At 37.1% G+C, this 21,863-nt stretch overlaps 1 protein-coding gene and 1 long non-coding RNA gene across 2 annotated transcripts in view; one reads left to right on the top strand and one right to left on the bottom strand.

Annotated features, from left to right (window-relative positions):
* Window positions 1-21,618, bottom strand: part of LOC144978734 (uncharacterized) — a 61,206-nt gene extending 39,588 nt beyond the window's left edge. Inside the window, exons 1-2 of the mRNA XM_078925166.1 lie at window positions 21,413-21,618; window positions 7,509-7,569 (exon numbers count right to left, since the gene is read on the bottom strand). The gene's annotated coding sequence lies outside the window, so the exon portion shown is untranslated. The remainder of the gene's footprint in view (window positions 1-7,508; window positions 7,570-21,412) is intronic.
* LOC144977860 (uncharacterized) lies at window positions 14,745-17,182 on the top strand. Its single transcript, XR_013646416.1, has 3 exons — window positions 14,745-14,872; window positions 15,468-15,615; window positions 16,646-17,182. It is a non-coding gene; the product is annotated as an uncharacterized LOC144977860 (long non-coding RNA).
* Window positions 21,619-21,863: the final 245 nt, after the last annotated feature.

Here is a 21,863-nt window from a genome sequence, read left to right on the forward strand (position 1 = left end):
TGTACAGCCCTAAGTCTGGTTTATAGATCAATAGATCAAACGTTTATTTTTAGGCATTTGCCAATAGTAATAACGATAATTATAATAGTGATAATAATAACGTAAAATAATCTAAATATTAATTAATAAATTAGTTAATTAATAGGTTGAATTATAAATTTTTAAAAAAGTCCTTGGTACAACTCAACTCAATTCACATTTTATAGAATTTAGTGAGAACTAAACATTAAAACGGCTGTTAGTTCTAACTAAAAAATTATATCAATCAGTCAATATAAACGTTGATGGGTAACCACACAAAAAGTTTTGACTGTTGCTACGTTTTATCTGGCTGGTGGGTGCTGTGAATATTTTACTTAAACGCATAGCATCAATAATCGATTTGAATAATATATTAACGAGGGTACTTACGACCTATCAGGTCAATGAGCATGACTCAAGCTATGCAGAGGCGTTGTCAAGTTTATCATTATATTATTATTATTATTATCATTAGTATTATAATAAGTAATGGAATATAATTAGATTCCCCCCCCCCCCCCCCCCCAACAACAGTTTATATTCTTAATCTTTTTAATTTATTTTAATATGTGTAGGTGTTAAAGTATGTGATGTCGTTGTTGGTTTGTGCTGTGTGTGTGTGTGTGTGTGTGTGTGTGTGTGTGTGTGTGTGTGTAAGTGTGTGGGTGGGTGATGAATAGAGAAATAAAGATAAATAACTAAGAAAAAAAAGGTGTGTGTGTGTGTGTGTGTGTGTGTGTGTGTGTGTGTGTGTTTGTGTGTGCGTGTGATAGAAGAGAGAAATGCGGGAGATATATATATATATATATATATATATATATATATATATATATATATATATATAGAAGAGAGAGAGAGAGAGAGAGAGAGAGAGAGAGAGAGAGAGAGAGAAAATACAGAGAAGGAGTGGAGATAGATAGATAGATAGATAGATAGATAGATAGATAGATAGATAGATAGATAGATAGATAGATAGACAAGAGATATAGATAGATAGACAAGATAGAAAGATAGATAGATAGATAGATACATAGATACATAGATAGACAGACAGATAGATAGATAGATAGATAGATAGATAGACAAGATAGATAGATAGATAGATAGATAGATAGATAGATAGATAGATAGATAGATAGATAGATAGATAGATAGATAGATAGATAGATAGATAGATAGACAGATAGATAGACAGATAGATAGACAGACAGAAAAGGATAGAGGGGAGGAGAGACCATGTGAAAAACCCAACAAGCCCTAGGTCATAACTCATCAATCATCGTAGTTGACTGGAGGAATGCAATGTCTGCTACCCCCCCCCCCCTCCCTCCACACACACACACACAGAGACACAGACACACACACACACACACACACACACACACACACACACATCCCTTGCACTTTATACCATGTTACTCTATATTTACATCCAATTACAAAATTTATTACCGCAGGTTTCGTGCAAAGACAATCAATCCCATCAGTCACTCATAATATTACAGTTGACGCCGGATAAGCCAACACGTATAGTCCAATAAAGCTGTCCTATTATTAGCGAATGATTTCAGCCATGGCCCCGTCAAAAAAAAGAAAAAAGTTAACCCGCTCAAAGTATCCTTTATAAACAGGAGACTTGAATTATCCAATGTATTATTTCAAAACATTCAGTAGATAGTAAGTATCAGGAGAAGTATGAGGTGTGTAAAATACCCCCCCCCCCCTCTCCCCCACTTTCAAATGCAAGTACCCCCCCCCCCTCCCACCCCCACCCGTCCTTCTCTTTTCCTCTTTGTCAGTCTTCTTTAACTCTCCCATCTACGCTCATCATCAAACTCTCTCCATGCTTTTCATCCTCTCTAACTGCTTAAATCTTCCAGATTCCTGCTACATAATTTGAATGTCTAACTTGACAAATCTACAGTAAAAACCCAGTTATAGTGTGCGTTGAGTCCTTGCAGAAGGGTCTTTACTCACATTCTCTCACCTTACTTAGGTGTAAAATGAGTACCTGGCCGCAAACAACGTTGTCCCTGTCAGAAAAAAAAAGTGTAATATCGCATAGCAGGCGTCATGTCCCGTCCTGAATGTTAAGTGTTGCTGTTGGACCCCCTGTAAAGCGCTTTGAGCACGTTTAGAGAGGTTTTCTGTACATAAAAAAAGCACATTCAGCAGAAAAAAAGGAACATCTTAACGAAAAAAAGACCGCCTCAAAAAAGACATTATAGTTGACATCAACGAGACAAGTATCCGACCATAGACTAATCCGCCATACAACGCCAAAACGTCATTTCTTCTTTTATATTTTTGGCCATAAAAACCTTAATTCATAATATTATTATCGATAGTTCAAAGAGTCTCCAATTTTGTCTAAAAAGTCTTAAGCCTTAATATGTGTCCGGTTTAAGAATCATTGACTATTAGGAGGGAGAAGGAGGTCATCTAAAACTAGCGATGCATGATGTAAAAAGATTTCTGGCTAAAATTATGAAAAAGAAAGTGTTTTTGTCGCAGTGATCGCTGGGAGGAAGGAGGACCCAAGGGTCATTCTATCGAGAGGATTAAGTAGGTAAGGACTACACAAGAATGTCCACGGCTATCATGGCGGTATAAAAAGCCAATTGACTTAATCAGTAAAGTGCATAGGTAGTAAATTAATGATATATTCACAGGTCTCGAGTCAGAATTCTGTGGAACGCACATTTTATCATAGAGTAATATAAATGGGAGTAATACCCTCGCCGATGACAATACTGGTAAAATATAGAATTATTTGCATGCGTAAGCTACTCAGAATAAAATGGATGGATAGGATTAAAAATGAAGTATGAAAAAGAACACAGCAGAAACCAGTGGGAGAGGAAATAGGAAGAAGACGATGGTGGTGGATTGGACACACCCTTAGAAAGAATGACTCCACTATAACAAAGAAAGTATTGGACTGGAACCCCTAGGGCAGAAGATCGAGAGGAAGGCCACGAGGAACATGGAGAAGAACTAAAGAAGCTGATATACAGAGAAGTGATAAGACATGGAACGATATAAAAAAAAAAAGTTAGCTCAAGATAGAGAGGGGCGGAAACTGTTTGTCTGTGGCCTATACCCTGACCCAGGGTGAAAAAGGCAATGATGATGATGATGATGATGATGATGATGATGATGATGATGATGATGATGATGATGATGATGATAAAATTATTAACATACAAATCACTATAAAAAGGGGGGAAATTGAAAATAACTAATAAACACGGACGAGTCTCTTGCAACCAGACTGTTTACAATGATTTTGAAGGACTGGAGCCCAAGCTGAAGAACATAGCAGAGGAAAGTGACGAAATCCTCTAAATTGCGGGAATTTGACACCCGTGTATATTATATGGACATTTAGAGAGCAATATACCAAAAAAAAAAATTATAAATGAATATAACCGTTTCAAATAAGAAGAAAAAAAAATCAAACATGGAACGTTTCGGGCTCTAAACCCTTCTTCAGTCAACAACAACAACAAAAACCAATGAAAACATAATTACATTATTAACAAAAAATACCCAAAAAAAAAACCCAACAAATCAACGGCAGAGAAATGGTTTGCATGTCATTTTTGTATTAAGATCTTCTCGCAGCTTAATATCACTTGAACATTTGAAGAGCACATTTCCACGGTCTCACCATGCCCAATGGGTTCAGCAATCGTTCTACAATTATCTCCCCGAGTAGAACATAATATACAAAACCAAAGTTTTCATATTTTTTTAAAACACCTTACATTGGTGTCGAACTGACGCCGTCTAATGATAATCTGGTATTGTCTCTAATCCCTCTAAACAAATCTCTTTAACCCTCTCCATACCAACCCTTTTCAGGATTTTCCCCAAAACGTCAAACCCAACTAACACAAAAATATATTTTTATCACTCAAACACAATAGTGGTAAAGTACTTGAGATAAATAAAAAAATAATTTCTGTAGCAAAACATGCTCTACAACACACTATTTTCTTTAAATTTTATGATGTACAAGAGACATTTGAATAAGAAAAATGTTGGTTGTATCGTAACGAATGTGACGATTTTCCTATAGTTGGTAAGGAAAGGATTAAACTTTAATATTTCGTGAGAGATCGATGCCTGAATTTTTAGAGTGTTCCAACTATTTAAACAGTTAAACAGCCGTACTCTGGAAAAACATGCATTTTAAAATTTGGCCAGAAAAGTCGTACTTCAAAAATCGATCGATCTAATTGACCGATCTAGGTTGTTTTGTTTTTTTTAGTGATGTAATTATGTTTTCATTGGGGTTTTTTATCTTTCTTGTTATTGTTCGTAGGCTGAAGAAGGATTTTGAGCCGGAGTCGTTCCGTGTTTGGTATTTTGTTCTCATTTGAAACTGATATATGTATATATATGTATATATATGTATATATATAAATATATATATATATATATATATATATATATATATATATATATATATATTGTTTTTTTTTTTTGTTTTTGTGTATATTTCTCGATTTTTCTGGCCATTAGAAAAAATACGTGTCTTTCCAGTTAAAGCATTTTATGGGGTGGGGGGGGGGGGGGGGGGGGGGGGGGGGGGCGGGGGTACAGGGTAGTCATCTTGATCACCGATATTTGAATTTCAAGTTTTACTGGCTAATAGGAAAAAAAAAAAAGAAAATAAAAGAAAGAAAAAGTGTTTTCTCAATAACGTTGTTCTGCATAGTAAGATATAATTTACAGTCGAGCCATCCTGACAAAAGACAACAAGACAATGATGTATCTATCTCCGCAATGTCCTGGTTTTGATAGCATAATAATACATACATGTATTATTCTGTATGTAATAATATTGGCGGAAGACAGAAGACAAGCACTAATTTAGGAGACTAAGCCAGGATGTTTTATATGACGATTACATTAGTCTCTCTCTCTCTCTCTCTCTTTCTCTCTCTCTCTCTCTCTCTCTCTCTCTCTCTCTCTCTCTGTGTGTGTGTGTGTGTGTGTGTGTGTGTGTGTTTGATAACATAACACATCAATTACTCTATAATAATATTTCAGAAGAAAGAAGTCAAGCACTAATTTAAGAGACCAACCCAAGATGTTTATGACGATTACATTAGTCTCTCTCTCTCTCTCTCTCTCTCTCTCTCTCTCTCTCTCTCTCTCTCTCTCTCTCTCTGTGTGTGTGTGTGTGTGTGTTTGATAACATAACACATCAATTACTCTATAATAATATTTCAGAAGAAAGAAGACAAGCAATAATTTAAGAGACCAACCCAAGATGTTTATGACGATTACATTAGTCTCTCTCTCTCTCTCTCTCTCTCTCTCTCTCTCTCTCTCTGTGTGTGTGTGTGTGTGTGTGTGTGTGTTTGATAGTATAACACATCCATTACTCTATAATAATATTGGCAGAAGAAAGAAGACAAAAACTAATTTAAGAGACCAACCCAAGATGTTTATGACGATTACATGCATTAGGCCCGATTTAGACTGAGGGGGGCTCTCTCTCTCTCTCTCTCTCTCTCTCTCTCTCTCTCTCCCTCTCTCTCTCTCTCTCCCTCTCTCTGTGTGTGTGTGTGTGTGTATGTGTGTGTGTGTGTGTGTTCCTGCAGTTCAACGTGTAGAGTGCTCAAACACACCAATCCAGCTCGGACCACAGAGTCTCAAGAGATCTCCCTGGCTCTTGCGCGCTCAGCCAGGAGAGATTGGGAAGATAGGTATGTTAGACCTAACGGAAAGTACTTTGCAGGCAGTAAACTAGCGTCCTATCCGAAGGGTAACGAGCAATTGCTTTGGTCCGTTTCACGCTATAGAATCCGGAATTTAAAAACTCCGGCTCCATTGTCCATATGTCTTTGAAGGACTAATTTGAATGATATTTACATTTTAAAAAACTCTCATTTCATTATTATTATTTTTTGTATTATTTTTTTTTTTTTGCTTTTGTCTTCGTTTATCTCTCTCCTTACCAGTGCCATTTAACGATTATCCTGATCCTTCCTACCCATCCAATACAAAACGACTTTTTTACCCAGCCAAGAAAAGCAAGAAGCACATAACACATGGACTTAAAAAAAAAGAAAAGAAAAGGAGAAAAAAAAAAAAAAAAAAAGGCAGGTATTGTGTTACAAATCATATATATATATATATTGGATACAAATATGGTACGAATAGTGCTCGACATGTAGCAATGGAGCGAATTATTATTTTAATATTTATCACAATGTTGGAGTCAGTCTACATCGATGTTTCAGGCCTTTTCAGCCATCGTCAGGACTGTGTGTTACAGTATATATATAGATGCATAGAAAAGTAACTGTTTTTGTGAACAATAAGTTATGCACATAGTATGAAACATGTGACACTGCCACGACTGCCAGAGCACGTTATAGCGTCGATGTGGGGTTGGGGGGGGGGGGGGAGGATGGGGAGGATGAAGAGGAGTAAGAATATTCAACTATCATTAACATGCAAAAACCAAAAATATTAGCTTTGTTACTACGCCTGTAATTTGTCTCAGAAAAAACGTAATAAATACACAGGTGGTAGAAGTAACGCGGGTAAACAATGGACACAGTCGGTGTTAGGGTTGAATGAGTTAAGCAATCTTAATGTCTCAGCTTTAAGCGTTTCTTTTATTTGCAAGATGGGTTATTAAAATCCATCGAAAGTTAACCGGCTATGTGGTCTGTGCGGCTATGTGGTCTAGTGGTATGACACTCGCTTTCGGATCGGAAGGTCGTGGGTTCGAGCCTCGCGTTCGGCGCATAGTTGAGTCCTTGGAGTAGGCTCTTTACCCACATTCTCTCACCGTACTCAGGTGTAAAACGAGTACCTGGCCGTTAACAGCGTTGTCTTTGTCCAAACAAAAATTTGTAATATCGCCTAACAGGCGTCATGTCCCGTTCTAAATGGTATGTGTTGCTGTTGGCCAGGGACCCCTTGTAAAGCGCTTTGAGCACGTAAAGTGGATAATGCGCTATATAAAAGCTCAAGTTAAGGTTAACCAAAATTTCAACAAGAAATATGTGTCAGACTATGGCTGTGCTTTTTAAAAAGGGCCGGCTATATTTTTTCCGAACGCTCGGGAAAATAAACTTGAACTTTATTTCTCCGATTGGTCGGCTGGTGAGTTACGGACGCGAGGTCGATACAAAAGTAAAAATGCTCAGCGTGGACAGGGAATTCTCACGAATCATCAAGCTAGCGTTTTTTTTTTTAGGTATATTGTTGACAAAGCCGGATTTTATAATTAAAAGTTGTGCTGTCGCTAACACTCCATGGCGCGTTCACTTTTGCACTTCTATCAAAGAGAGAACAGAAGTAAACCTAAATAAAAAACAAAAGTCTCAATACACATTCACCATTCACACAGACACTCTCGCAAATAACCAAAAAAAAAAAAAATTTTTAAAATCTTGAGAACGGAAACCGTTCGGAGAAATAGTAACTTCTTTAAAAACAAACAAACATCAACATACCGTGAGTTTATCCACTTGATCTATTCAGAAACATGCAAAGACCGAAATTTCCTTGCATATCCTGGAGAGAGAAAAAATAGAAAAAAGAAAAATCAATTAATTATTGTATAATAATTTGATGAGTTTTTTTTTTAAAACAACAAAGATGTGAGAATACTGTAATAATGGATAATTAGATCAACTAAAAGAGATAGATAGCTCAACTTTTTTTTTTATAAAAGGAGCTATTTATAAAACATTTCAAGTATAATTATGATCCTCTACAATATTGTTTCATCATTTCCTGATGAAAGCTAACGCTAGAAACAATAGGCTATTGTAGATAAATAGACAGATAGATAGATAGATAGATAGATAGATAGATAGATAGATAGATCAGAGAAAGAGAGAGAGGGAGAGAGAGAGAGAAAGAGAGAGAGAGAGAGAGAGAGAGAGAGAGAGAAAGACAGAGAGAGAGAAAGAGATACACAGAGACAGATATATATATATATATATATATATATATATATATATATATATATATATATATATATATATATATATATATATATATATAGATAGGAGTATGTCGTGGGGCATAGGGGGGTAAGGGGAGGGAGGTGGGGATAAGGGATGAGGCGATTGACTAAAGGGTCAGATCATAAAATCTAAAGTCACAATTTGAAATTCACAAATTGTACGCAATGAGAAGTGTCGGCAATTTAACCCTTTAACAGCGGCGGACGGCGCTGAATTTCTTTCGAAATAATTATTTATCACATTATTTATCTGACTATAACCGGCAGACCTAATTGTTCTCCACCTAAAGAAACACGTCACATTATAGGACGGCTTTGTGGTCTTGTAGAGTATGACATTCGCCTTTGTACCGATAGGTCCCTGGTTCGAGTCCCGCTCTAACGGCGCAAGGTTGAATCTTCAGAAAAAAAAAGGTTCTTTACTCACATTCTCTCACCGTTCTCTCCGATGTAAAATGAGTACCTGGCCGCTTAAACTGCTGTCTTTGAATTTTTATTCTCTATTGTCTTCTGGCACTTTTCTACTCACTTCATATCTTGTTGTTACCAACATAAGTGCCTGCTCCACTCACTTTTCTGAATTAAAAATTCACCCCATACACGGGAGCATACTCAATGTCTCAATCGTTTCTATGTTATATGTTTGTGATGAGAATATTGGCTATTAAGCTTAACTGCTGGTCAAAATTACTTCGCGATGGTGGTGAACGAATCGGCGATCTCAAGAAGTGGGTGAGAGAGGGATCTAGAAATGACTTTGGGTTTGAAACGAATATTTTTGTGTTCGTGGATAGCTCACACGGTAGAGCCACGCTCTCACCTGCCAGGCGGAGTTGTCGTACCAATAAGGTCGCAGGTTCAAACCCCACCTCCGCCGCGAAAAAAATTTTTATTCTCTATTGTCTCCTGGCACTTTTCTACTCACTTCATATCTTGTTGTTACCAACATAAGTGCCTGCTCCACTCACTTTTCTGAATTAAAAATAGTACTTCTACCAGACTATTACAACTACCACTATTACAACAACTACAAATACCACAACTACTACTACTACCACTACAACTACTACAATTACTACTTCAAATCCTTCTCTCTTCCCCCCCCCCCCCCCCCCCCCCCCCCCTTTTTTTTTAAATGCTGAAAGGAGTAATCAGTCTGTCGTCCACATCTCCACTCTTTGAACTAAGGTCTATGATCATTATGAAGAGGCCTCTCGCTTGTTTATCACCAAATTTTCCTACTTTGATTTCAAACGTATAGGCAATCAGCAGTTGTAGTGTTTACTTTTGTCCCGTGCACACACACACACAAACACACACACACACACACACACACACACACACACACACACACACACACACACACAAACACTATGTTTGTATGGCGTTTCATGGAAAAAATTATCTATACAAGGGACAGTTTTTTTTTTAAAGGAAAATAAATGAGATAAAGAGATAAAGACATCAAGTACTACCACAGTTATCATAAAGTCAAAAACACTCAATAGACCAACAAAAAAAAAAAAAAAATTAAAGATATTAAAATATTTTTTTTTAAATATAAAATAATAAAACCTAATAATTTTAATAAGAATAATAATAATAATAATAATAATAATAATAATAATAATAATAATAATAATAATAATAATAATAATAATAATAATAATAATAATCATCATCATCATCATCATTATTATCATCATCATCATTACTTTTATTATTTATTTCACCACATTATTAGATACCGTCTCCTAGGTATTCCTTGAAGAAATATAGATAATCCATCAAATAAGATGTTTGATGTCAACAGGATCACCAATGTTGTCCGAAGTTTATTATCATCATTATCATGATCATAATTGTTATTATTATTGTTGTTGTCATAATTATAATTGTTATCATTGTATCTGACCATGAGTAGTGACAGATATTCTCTATTGTTAATACAAAAAAAAGGGTGCCGAACAGACGAGATGCATTGTATGAAATGGAATTTAGTACCATATGAACTTGCAGAGAAGGGGGGTGGGGTGGGTGCGGGGATAAACAATAGAGCATTGAGATGCGTTATTGAGCACCATTAAGCCAAGTAAACACATTCTATGTGCATGCATATATTTCTTTCTCTTTTTATTTATCAAACCGTACGCACATGACGATGTTGGATAAATGAGCGCTGAAACTGGATTTGACACCAATCTGATCACTGACCGCACTCAATATTGCTATGCTTTGCTTTAAAGACAATACAACGTACTGCTCACCCCTAGCCACAAACTAAACACTATTCATTGAAATATTTCAGATGAGAACCAAGTATAATATTATTAACTAGAAATTCCGATCTAAATCGTTGAAAAAAGTGACAAAAAAAACCCAACAAAATAAATTAGTAAAAAAGCAAAATTTCGAAAGAAAAAAAAGGCAAAAAACAAAAACAAAACACTAGACAAACTGAAAAGAGTGCAAATCAATTTCATTCCTTGATGCGTTATCATCAATGATCAATACCCATACACACTTTCTCAGATCTTTATCATCAAAAAGGATGTGGGTTGAAACATTATGAGAGAATGCCTTACATTATACATTGCCAAATGCCAATTTACTTCCCTATAAACTATAGATAGTCTGCAGTCGATCTGGTTTTTTTAATGTTTTCATTGTTTGTTTGTTGTTGGCTGAAGAAAGCTTTTGAGCCTGAAACGTTCCGTGTTTGGTATTTTGTTCTTTTTTTTTCTTTTTTTAAAAAAAGTCGTTACATTCATTTTTGTTTATTACTCTTAATGGCTTTGTACAGTATAGATTCAACACAGAAACGCCTTTGATTTCAAATTCCCAAAATTGATTCTAAAAACCCTTCCAAGGTGATTATCTATACGACAGTGTTAATTATTGAGCTTTTTTGTTTTTTTATTGAGCTTTATATAGCGGAATATCCACTAATGTGCTCAAAGCGCTTTACAAGGGGTCCTTGGTCAACAGCAATATTTAACATGCAGGGCAGGACATGACGCCTGTTAGGCGATATTACAATTTTTCGGACAAAGACAATACTGCTAACGGCCAGGTACCCATTTTACACTAGAGTACAGTGAGAGAATGTGAGTAAAGAGCCTTTTCTAAGGACTCAACTATGAACCGAGCGCGAGGCTCGAACCCAGGACCTTCCGATCCGAAAGCGAGTGTCATACCACTAGACCACACAGCCGCACAATTTAAAAGAACAAATATTCACCTGCAGATGAATCACCACCATCAGCCTTGATTACTAATGAGACACTAAATCAATAAAATCCCAGCACTAAGAAGAGACCGGCTTGCCATTGCCATTGCCCTGCATGCCCATGCTGTGATAAAGACCCTTGTGTTTATCTTTATCCAGCAGTTGTTGCACTACGACAACAAGCACTTCAGCATTAACTAACTTAGAGTCTCTTTTGGTACGAGCAGACCTGCCTACTTGAAAATATCAAAATTCATAATTTTTAGGAGATAAAAATTGTAGTCGCTATAGCTAACTTTAAAAATTAGCCTCACGAGGAATAGATTACAGGTAAGGCAGAGAGAAAAATAAAAAGCTGACCTTCATCAGGTATTTTGTTGTTTGTTTGTTTTTAAGGGTTTTACGGCGCTTGCAACACATTTAGGTCATATCAGCACCAGTAAAAAGGAAGAAAATGGGATAGACAAAAGTTCTAGAATTACAATTAAAGCATCCAAGAATAAGGCAGAGAAAGGGGAATTGGTTCAAAAAGAGAACAGATGTAGGTTCCAAGAGAACACTATCAGTGTACTTAGTTTGAGATCACTAAATGTCTCATCCAGACATAAGCACAGGTCCTCGCCAAGAAGAACACACTCAATTGTTTTCAAATCATACATATGTAAAAGGAAAAATAATATTATACATAAGAGAGAGAGAGAGAGATGATCTACATGGAAAAAAAATATCATCTCCCAAAATTAACTATACATTTGACTGTTTCCCTCCCAGCCAGGGCCAGGACAAAACCAAGTAATCTCATTCCAAGACAAAGACAGAAAGCATGTTGGAAAACATATATTGGGGGATAGAAGACACAGTATGTACCTCCCTACCCACTACGGGAGATCAGGAACCCCACCCAGCATCAGGCATTTAGATACAAGAATAAAAAACAATCAGAGAGAATGTGAGAGTGCATGAGTAAATGTTATGAAGAACTTGTTCACTAGTGGTGATGTCGTCTGTGTATTTAATGATTTTAATGTCGAAGAAAGATCATAAAGATTGAATACTTTTTTATTTCTTATTGCTACTCCTCCTATGTACACGGAGTAATATACAGCATATTCCGACAACAAAGTAAGTTTGAATTTAAAATAAAAACCAAAAATAAACCCCATCTAATTAAGGAATACAACAAAAAAAACCCCAACAACAACAAAAAACAAAAATTAGATTTCAAGACTTGCTGCTTTGGGTTGATTTTCGCACATTGGTAAATAATAAGTATTTTGACAATTAATAGAATAGACAAGAGAGTCAAGAGAGCTGAGGAGAGGAGAAATAAGCAGTTTGAGGAGAGGAAAACCAGGACGAAAAAGAGGCTGCAGAATCAAGCACTAAAACCACAGTCAAACTACATGTGCAGCAACTGCCTTAAAGACTGCCATGCAAGGACTGGGCTTCTGAGTCACACCCGTCTCTGCTCTCAACAAGACTGATGAGACCAAAGTCACACAGGACGCAAACCATCGTTTCTCGAGACGGAAGCATGCCTACTACTATCACTATTATCATTATCCCTTCCTAAAAATCCATTTTTTAAAAACAGCCCAATCCACATCATAACCCTATACAATACTTGACTTATGCCTCTTGACTCCTGGCGGAGCATAGGGCCTCAACAGCACTCTTCCATCTTCTTCTGTCCTTGGCACAGATCTTTGCCTCACTCCAGGTAAGATTGGAGACACTCAAATCTTGGTGAAGGCTTCTCCTCCAAGTCTGTTTTGGACGACCCCGTTTCCTCTTGCCCCATCCCTATTCTACTCTCTTGTTATTCACCATAATTTTTAAATTATAAAAACACCCTTCTTATAACTCACTTATTCGAATATATACAATAACATAGCCTGCTAATTTTCACCAAGTACATAAGAAAGCAGCAAAATTTATTTACTGTATTTCTATGGAACCATCTTCTTGAATCAAATTGTCAACGTTTAAAATAAAATTGCATGTCTTGCATTTGTCTGACAATTAATTTGTCATGGAACAACAACACAAAAAGTCATTGATGTTTTTGCATTTTGTCACTGATTCGATTCCAGTTTATTACACAAGAAAATTCATGGACAAACTCGAAAGGAGAATGTGGAATCATTACACTCTAGTGATCTATTTATTGCCTCAAAACGGAATTATGATGACGTCAACCAGACCCAAAAGAAGGATATTAAAATTTAAATGGCCGGAAATGTGATATTTTAGATTCTGCAACTTCAGGAAATAACATTAATTTTCCAAGATAATACAAAAGGACTTAAACCAAGTTTATAAGTTCTAAATTCAAATAACTATAAATGTAAACCACTCTGACATGATAATGCTGGAAGCAGTTGGCTACAGTTGGTTACAGTTCATAATTACTTCATGATTATAGAGTTCTATACGATATGTTCTTCATTGAAGAATAGAACATTGGGGCATAGCGTCAACCAAATTTTTCCCAGATGAAAGAAAATAAATTAAACCAAGTTGATTCCTACACTATTTAAATGTCGAGGACTTAACTTTTAACAACCTGCACTCATAATCTTCAATATTCCCCCCCCCCCCCCCCTCCCATATTGATACTGTCGAGAGTGGTAGGGGCTGTCTGAAGCCGTGATCGTGCAAAATACAAATGGAAGAGTGAAAATGAAGAGGCTTCTGATGGGAACAATACAGATGAAAATAATCCACTATGACCGAGGCACACACATTTGTAGGTCTGATGGCTGAACGCAATTTTTAGCTTGATTTAACGTTGTTGTAATGGACAACATTTTGGTTTATGTTGGTTTGAGAGGATTTCCATTACAACAATGAGCCCATCCATAACAATTTGGATTATCAGACTAGGAAATGAGTACACATTGATAGTGGCAAAAAACAAGTTGAATGTCACCCGAAAGTCTGTTATTATTACGCGAATATTGTGTTATTACTTTTGTCATCATTATTATTATTATAATCATCATCCCTATATTTCATTATTAATTCTGTTACCATAATATCATTGCTACATTTATTATCATATACTAATCAATATAATTATCATACAATTATTTAGGATACTTAATCTTGGCCGTGATATAAATTTTTAGAGACAATGGGACACTAGAAGGTTGACCCCTCCCCCCCCCCCCCCCCCCCCCCCCCCCCCCGCAACACACAACATAAAAAGTCTTTAAATATTTTTTTAAAATATTGTTCTCGTGTGTTACTATTGCTAAGGACTAAGGAGTGTCTGGGGGTTTTTTTTTTTTGTTGTTGTTGTTGTTGGTTTGTTTTGCTTTTGTTCTTTTTCTAAAACACATTTGTTTGAGTATTTTCCGCCGGGCGGAAAATAACCCTTTATTCTTATTCTCCGCCGGGATTATCCTTGGGTCTTGTGACCCCTGGTCGTGTCAAAGGTCACATCCGGTTAACCGTGGCGCCAACCGCGAGGCCATGATTGTTTTGTTCGATTGTCAATGATTGTGGCTCTTGATTTCCAAGCACTTTTTCATCTTATCAACAATTGCAAAAATGCAGTTAACGAATTGCAGACTGAGACTGATACCATTTTTATTTGTCAGGATTCTGTAGAGGTAAGAATTTGACTTTTCGTCTTTTTGTTTTTTTGTTTTTGTTTTTAACAAGGCTCGGACTCAGGACAGTGAAGTGTATATCGAGCAATGCCGATGGCGATATGAGTATGAGGAGATAGCTGAATGAATGAGAATGTAATTGTATTGTAATAACAACACGCCTTGCCGACTGTCACGTGTGCCATGTGTTCTACATTCCAATGTGATCTTTATGGATTAATCCTTCGTTGATTTTACTTCTAATACTGTGTAAGTGTAACTGTGTGCATTGTAATTGTAACTGTAACAACTGGGCAGTTTTCAGCAGCAGTGGAAGCGGTGACACAATTTTTAGAACTTTGGAATGAAATTGAGATGCCTCATGATGATGATAATGACAATGATATAAGATACTGTAATGAAAAACGATATCATTTTAACCATTACTTTTTTAACAAATGTATTTATTTATTTATTATTATTATTATTATTATTATTATTATTATTATTATTATTATTATTATTATTATTATTATTATTATTATTAACTTAAACAATGACATTGGTATGTGCCATTTTCACTGCAGTGAATTTAATTTATTTTTTTCATTGACAGCTAACATGAAAGAGTCCAGTTGACGGTATTGGTGTCCTGACAATCAAGAAAGATAGCTGGCTCAAGATGTGTTGTGGCAATCTTATTAATCAGCAAACCATCATCTGTGCCAACAGAGCAGAGTATCTGCATGCACTTTTTTAAACTGGTTAGTAATGTTTTGAAATCTTCATTAGATTACATCTTTATTGCAGAGATGCCAACCAGTACAGGTTTCCCGTGTTCTGTACGGTTTTTCTTCCGAAGTACGGGCACACGGTTTTATCATGAAAAATACGGGATTTGGTTGAAGTGAAAAATCCACGAAATTACGATCACAACATGAAAAGTGTTTTCATGCAAAAGAGCTTTCATTATCGATACTGAATTTTGCGAATCTTGCCCAGCCTACTGCTATATAACTATAAGTAATTCACTGCCCTTTTTCAAGTACGAGTTAACGAAGTCTGATTCGACCTTTTCGGGTTGATATCGATTTCTGCACGGCGCAGTAAATACAGGTTTTTGTCCTAAAATACAGGTTTTTGGTCTTGAAAATATGGGTTTTCAAAAGGCTAGGTTGGCATCTCTGTTATTGGTGATCAATACAGTACGCTCGAGCATGGGAATTTCGAACAAGTCGGGACCATGCCTGTTTGTTCGAGATTTCCGTGTTTTTTAGTTTTCCAATTTGAGTATTTTACACAGGATTTGAGGGAGGTAAATGTGGGTGGTCTTGATAAAATTCATATTATAATTATAAGGATAACTCCCCATTATTATGAACTCTGTAGAGAGTCGATAGTGAGACTGCAATTTCCTTTTCTCTGTCAGTTCAACACAATCAATTAGTGGGGGAAAAAATTCAACAGATCGCAAGGGAGTGTCCACTATATGAACGAAATAAAGGGATTAAAACTGGGAATTGTACCAAGTTTGAGATTTCCGTGATTTCGAGATTTGCATGCTCGAGTATAAATGCTTGTTAATCTAAATGATAGTTTGTTGCCAAGAGTTTTGTCCTGTATGGTAAAGCCAATGAAATTTCAACTGTGTTGGTGATGGTGAGAATGATGGCCATTTAAAAAAAATTGGTATGTCTTTGACAAATTCAATTTATGACAATGATTTTGATTGTATAGACCTTTCCAAAAATTGCTAACGAAATGCCTCTTTTCTATTTCCATTTTTCAAACCAGAGCAAGATCAACCGTCTTTGTGGAACATCAGACAAAGTGGTTGCAAACAAGTGGTGTTGAATTTTCCTGTATTGAGCCGAAAGAAAAAAATTTTTCTGGGAGTTTGCGAAAGCAAATTGCGTTTGATTGGAGCTAAATCTAATTTCGCCATTTACCTGGGTTTTTTTTGGTCTCAAATAGATTTGATTTTGTAGTTCAAATTGATTAGACACTTATCTCACAAGCAGCATTTAAAAAAATAAAAACATGAGGGTAAGTGCGTCATATCATATTAGTTTTTTTGATTACAGTGATGAATTCGTAAGATATAAATCATATTTGACCACAATAGTGTTAACATTTTTCAGCATTTATTTTCTTAGGGAATGGGTTAGCGAATCATTTATACATTTTTTAGACAGATCAATCTACACAATTTTCGTGTTTTCTTGTCCTATGATAGTCATTATTTTGAAAATTTTATGGATCAGCTTATGTCAAATAAGTGTTTTCTCAAATTTCCGTTTTGTGTCATTTTCTGATTTTCTAAGAACCATATATGCCATTTTCCTTTAGATTATTTTCAAATTTATTCAGAATCTTTTTTATGATGTGTTTTGCATCATGATGGAAACATTTTGGGGTAAATTAAAATTTAGAAGTTTTTTAATTTTAAAAATTAATTTTTTTCCTGTCGATCCGCACCACAATTTCAGCCGAAATTAAAAAATATTGTACAGCATTTCTTTCAAGACAATTTTTTTTTTTCAGAAATTGATCAATTTACAAAATTTGACTATTCTCTTGTTCCATATTGATTATACTTAGAAATTTTGATGGACGTTGTCTGCAAAATTAGCTTGTTTATCAAATTAATAAAGACATTTTGTTTTTTTTTCTCAAAATCTCATTTTCAATTTTCTGACATTCAATTTTCTGACATTCATAGCTGGATTGTTTCCCCATCAGATTGTATACCAAATTTGGTCAGAATCTTTCTTATGATGGGTATTGCATCATGATGGATTTGGTTTTGGGCTAAACTAAAATTTAGTAGTTTATTAGTTTATGAATTTTTAAATTGGATTTTTTCTTGTCGTTCCATGCCAAATTTTCAATCGTAATCGAAAAACAATTCTTTAAATATATTTTTCAAGACTTGCTAAGCCTTTCCATCGTGATGTAGCTCTTGTAGGGAACATTGTGTGTAAATTTGGAAGATTTCGTTGGTTTTCGGTGCATCAGTGTCGGAAATTATTTTTTTTGTGGGTGGGTGGTTGGTCTCTCATTTTAGCCTATATTGTCTGTGACATTGAAGACATTTAAATATATTGAGCTTTTTATATAGCGCAATATCCACTAAATGTGCTCAAAGTGCTTTACAAGGGGGCCCTGGTCAACAGCAACGCTTGTTATGCGATACTACAATTTTTTTGGACAAAGACAATACTGTTAACAGCCGGGTACTCCTTTTACACCTGAATATGTTGAGAGAATGTGAGTAAAGAGCCTTTTCCAAGGACTCAACTATGCGCCGAGCGAGGTTCGAACCCAGGACCGTCCGATCTGAAAGCGTCTGTCATACCATAAGACCACATAGCCACACATTTGTTTTTAGCTTTTTTTTTTTTTTTTTTGTGTGTGTTTGTGTTAATCATCAAATTAGACCTCCTACCACCTGAAATAACAGGGGAATACCAATATTGGCACTGCGATAAAAAATGGATTTTTGACTACAGGTTCTCCTTTAAGGTGAAATATTTCCTAGCTCAGATGAGGGTTTGTTTTAAGCGGACTGTAGTGCGTTCCAACGTGAGATAATTTTTTTTTTTTCATAATAAAATGTATTCACTGCCAGTTGTGACATATAGGTTGACTGCTTAGTTCTGATCTCCAGTGCTATTACATACTTGAGTACCTATCATCAGGCCTATTACACACTGAGTCCCTACCACGTGCTATTAGTCATTGAGTCCCTACCACCAGTCCTGTGAGTCACTGGGTTCATACCACTACTGTTAGCCACTGAGTCCCTACCTCTAGCCCTATTGGCTACTGAGTCCTCACCACCAGCCCTATTGGCCTTTGAGTCCATACCAATACCACTCGCCACTGATTCCTTACCACCAGTCCTGTTAGCCACTGAATCCATACCACTAGCCCTGTACTGTAAGCCACCATAGAGAATACAGGACTCCTAGTCTGTGTTAGCCACTAAGTCCTACCACTATTGTCCACTGAGTCCCTACTAACAGCTCTATTAGCGACTGAGTCCCTACCACCAGCCATATTGTCCACTGAGTCCCTACCACCAGCCCTATTGTCCACTGAGTCCCTACTACCAACTCTATTAGCCACTGAGTCCCTACCACCAGCCATATTGTCCACTGAGTCCCTACTACCAGCTCTATTAGCCACTGAGTCCCTACCACCAGCCCTATTGTCCACCGAGTCCCTACCACCAGCCATATTGTCCACTGAGTCCCTCCGACCAGCTCTATTAGCCACTGAGTCCTACCACCAGCCCTATTGTCCACTGAGTCCCTACTACCAGCTCTATTAGCGACTGAGTCCTTACCACCAGCCCTATTAGCCACTGAGTCCCTGTTACCAGCTCTATTGTCCACTGAGTCCCTACCACCAGCCCTATTGTCCACTGAGTCCCTACTACCTGCTCTATTAGCGACTGAGTCCTTACCACCAGCCCTATTTGCCACTGAGTCCCTACTACCAGCTCTATTAGCCACTAAGTCCTTACCACCAGCCCTATTAGCCACTGAGTCCCTGTTACCAGCTCTATTGTCCACTGAGACCCTACTACCAGCTCTATTAGCCACTGAGTCCCTACTACCAGCTCTATTAGCGACTGAGTCCCTACCACCAGCCCTATTGTCCACTGAGTCCCTACTACCAGCTCTATTAGCCACTGAGTCCTTACCACCAGCCCTATTAGCCACTGAGTCCCTGTTACCAGCTCTATTGTCCACTGAGACCTTACCATCAGCTCTATCAGTATTAGCCAATGAGTCTCTACTACCACCAGTTCTATTAGCCACCATCCTATCAATAATATTAGCCACTGAGTCCCTACCGCCTGCTCTATTACTAAAGGCCACTGCATCCTTACCATGATGGGGAGGGAGGGGGGGGGGTATTTGACACACAGTAGAGTACCCACTGAGGCCCTACCACCAGCGCTATAGACACATAGTGGTTATTTGTTCCCATCACAGTACAGACGATGTGTAACCTTTAACGTGTCGTGAACGGATTTCCCAACTCGTTCACGATGTGTAAAATAAAGGAAAAAGTTCAGAAAAAGTCTCCACCGAAGTGGGCGTTCTCCATATATGTAGAGGACATATATGGGCGGTTAAAAATGCTCTAAAAGCACATCGGGAATCGTCCCGGTACAGTCTAATTCTAAAACATAGTATGGCGGATCGGATCTGTCAGATACAAACGATAGGCAAAATAGTAGATTTAGAATTAGGCTTGGTGTCGAAGAAAAAATAATGAAGGGTGTCACAAGCTTTTATAGGATAGACACGATGACGTCACGTTTACGCGGGAGACAGTGAACAAACACAACATGAAGATTACTCACAACAGCCTGATCGAGACACGACAGTCATACCATAAAAAAAACACTAACAACAACAACAACATAAACTTATCACAATAATCAGTGACATAAAATCTTCCCCACAAACGTTTGTAGTCTGATTGAGCAACACTAGTGAGAACTAATCACACAACTAGCAGTGAGAAAGAGCAGAGTTAAGTCAACTCCCTTCATTCTCCAAATTATTTTAGTCCGGCAAGCTTGAACTTGAAGTGTGTCTCAAATCTACTGGTTAATTACCCACTGATTCTCTACCGTCTACCGCCGCCGCTATCACCCACTGATTTCCTACCGTCTACCGCCACCGCTATCACCCACTGATTCCCTAATGATAACGAGGGAGGGGGGGGGGGGGGGCAAATAACGACCAGATTATTTACACTACACCACGAAGGTCAGATTATGGGAGTCCGCTAAGTCTCAAAGATCAACTTGAAAAACCCGGCGGAAAATAAGCAAATTTGTTATTCTCCGCCCGGCGGAAAATAAAAAGGACTATTTTCCGCCCGGCGGAGAATAATGACAAACACTCCGACAAACACACTAACACTCATGGAAAGAACTATCCTGTAGCCGTAGCCTTCCCAGTAGTAGTAGTTGAAGATTAGCTTTTGTATGTAAGTATCTAGTAAATAACAATAGACTTGTTGTTATTGTCCGTTACCAATCATTTTCAAGCTAAATGCGATTTCTTTAGGTCGGTCGTAAATTACAAACACACCGACAGATAGGAGTAGGTTAACGGATTCATTAAGACATCGACAAATCTATTAAAGTTAAAGATCAAGACAGAAACAAAACAAGGAACTGAAGTAAAGCATAAACAACTAAAATAAGCTCGGTGACAGCAGTAGGTACAGTTAGACTGACATCAAATTACAATCAAATTTTCTAAATCGACAAAACGCAAGAAGAGTGTGTGAGTGTGAGGTCCTCAAATTATTTATTTTCAAGTTGGAATGGTTCAGTAGTTTAGCGAGCCAAGCTTCTTGAGGTTGTTATTATTTTCATTGCCTCCAGCCTACCCCTACTTCTCCCTGTTTCACATTCTCATTCTTGATTCTTATTGTGATAACGATGAGATGTTTTCACCTGTAAAATGACTCCACCTTCACATGAAATGAAGCAATACTTATAAAAATTTAAACTGAGTGAATACATACCTTCTGATATCAAGAAAAGTCGTTGCAATGAATTATTTATCCTTCAATAAGAGTTCTTCATTTCATTATTATGATAGCAGCTCGTTCCAGTTACTTTTAGAACTTGGCCTTCTTTTCCCCAGTTAGAATTTAGAATCAACGGAGGTGACACTCGTCGACCGACGGACAAACACACTTGTTGTCACACCTTGTCGTACACACGACTTGATGACGCGCACCGCGCACCGCGCACCTTCCGCGGGTGACACACAAGAGATGGGAGGGGCTGGGAACTGGGAACTGATTAATGTTTAGCAAAGTGGGAGAAAACTGTTGCCAACTCAAAAGGTTTTTGAATGTAAAAAGTTTAGTTTGGGTTTTTCAGTGGTATAAATTTTGACCTGTTTTAGTTTATTGTTGGCAACACAAATTTCGGCCAGGTGAACCGAACGGTTTATTTTTAGTCCTCGTC

This window comes from Berghia stephanieae, chromosome 8, assembly GCF_034508935.2.
Source record: "Berghia stephanieae isolate SIO BIC M18660-M18661 chromosome 8, UCSD_Bste_1.3, whole genome shotgun sequence".
NCBI classification, from domain to species: domain Eukaryota; kingdom Metazoa; phylum Mollusca; class Gastropoda; order Nudibranchia; family Aeolidiidae; genus Berghia; species Berghia stephanieae.